This window comes from Arachis duranensis, chromosome 3 (genome assembly GCF_000817695.3).
Source record: "Arachis duranensis cultivar V14167 chromosome 3, aradu.V14167.gnm2.J7QH, whole genome shotgun sequence".
Taxonomy (NCBI): domain Eukaryota; kingdom Viridiplantae; phylum Streptophyta; class Magnoliopsida; order Fabales; family Fabaceae; genus Arachis; species Arachis duranensis.
In genome coordinates this window covers 81,549,149-81,551,143 of record NC_029774.3, presented here as the reverse complement: position 1 = coordinate 81,551,143, position 1,995 = coordinate 81,549,149, and positions in this window count along the sequence as shown.

Genomic DNA, 1,995 nt, shown 5'->3' with positions numbered 1-1,995 from the left:
AAGTGGGAAGAAAGTGGAGACAGAAGCCATTACTCAGGAAGAGCACATCAAAGAAGGTTTAAAAGAAGAGGTGAAGGAACAAAAGCAGGAGCAAGAAACCTATACACAAAGTGATAAATTAGCTAAGAAGGAGGCAGTGAAATCATACCAACCAATGCTCCCATACCCTCAAAGGTTTAAAGAAGAGAACAAAGAGAAGCAATATTCCAAATTCTTGGAAATATTCAAGACACTACACATCAACATCCCCTTCATTGAAGCACTTGAACAGATGCCCCTATATGCTAAGTTCATGAAGGAATTGTTGACAAAGAAAAGATCCTTGAAAGAGGGACAAACGGTTGTGATGACCAGGGAGTGTAGTGCCATCATCCAGAAAAAGTTGCCAAAGAAGATGAAAGACCTAGGGAGCTTTCACATCCCCTGCACAATAGGCAACATGATGATTGAGAGAGCATTTTGTGATCTTGGTGCAAGCATAAATCTGATGCCTCTATCTTTGATGAGGAAGCTTCAGATTCATGAATTGAAACCTACAAAGATAGCCCTTCAAATGGCGGATAAATCTATTCAACAAGCACTCGGGGTTGTAGAGAATGTATTAGTAAAGGTGGACAAATTTTTCCTCCCAGTTGACTTTGTCATCCTAGACATAAAGGAAGATGACAAGACTCCCATTATTCTAGGGAGGCCCTTTTTAGCTACTGCCAGGGCATTGATAGATGTCGAAAAAGGAGAATTAATGCTAAGGGTGCATGATGAGCATATAGTGTTCCATGTCTTCAAGAATTTGCAAGACTCCACCCAAGAGGAAGAGTGTATGAAGATTTATTCCATAAATCCAAACTTGAAAGAGGCACCTGATGAGGCACATCCAAGCTCATGCAGGAAAGAAAATGAAGAGGTGGAGGTGCTGCAACAAGCTCAAAGAATAGAGGAGAAGCTGCAATCAAAGTCAGCATTTAAGATTCATAGCAAGGACTGTCCAAAAATTGAGATTCCAAAACCTGAACTATCTCCTGGAAAAGAAGAGAGTCCCAAGAAGAAAATGCCAAGAGGATGGAGAAATAAGAAAATCTCCACTGAAGACTTCTCACCAGGGGATAAAGTGATGCTAACTTACCAACCAAAAGAGACATCTCCACACTTTTCTGGATACTACACAGTGAACAAAATCCTCTCACTTGAACATGTGGAAATCATCAAGAATGATACTGGAAGGAAGCTCACGGTGAGAGGGGAAGGATTAAGACACTATGATCATCATCCGCCCTAAAGAGGGACAAATGTCAAGCTAGTGACAATAAAAGAGCGCTTGTTGGGAGGCAACCCAACCAGAGGTAACCATCCTTTCATATCTAATTCAATAAAACTGTTAATTAGTTTCATCTAGATTGCAAGAAGCTAAGTTTGGTGTTGCACACCAAAACAATCTAAGGGAGAATGAAGGATTCTAAGTTTGGTGTTCCACCAAAAATCCCATCATAAAACACATTCTCACTTTCTGCCATAAGGCTAGCTTCATGCATTTAGACGGACTAGTTAATTATCTTGCTGTTTTCCAGTTTTTAGTCTATTACCTTAGAAAAAGAAGAAAGAGTTTCACACATGGTTAATTTGATGCATTGGCAAGGTACTAAGTTTGGTGTTCCCACACCAAAGTAAGTTCAAAAAGCCCACAAATAAATCATGCAGACTAACCACTGTTTCTAAGTGCTTGGGGAACAAGCAACTCTTAATATCATTGTAGAATGTCATACAAGCCTTTGGAGGGATTAAGCATCATCAATCAAAGAAGCAAAAGATGAACATAAAGGCTAGCAATGATGATGATGAGAAGAAAAGCAAGTGAACTCCAACAGGTTGTATTGTTAAGTAATATTTTACATCAAATGTTGCTGTGATTGAAAGTTGGATTGTATCCTTAATTGCCCTGTTTGTCTGCATCATATAGTTTTCTTTTTATGTTCCTGCCTGCCTGCATAGCATAATCTT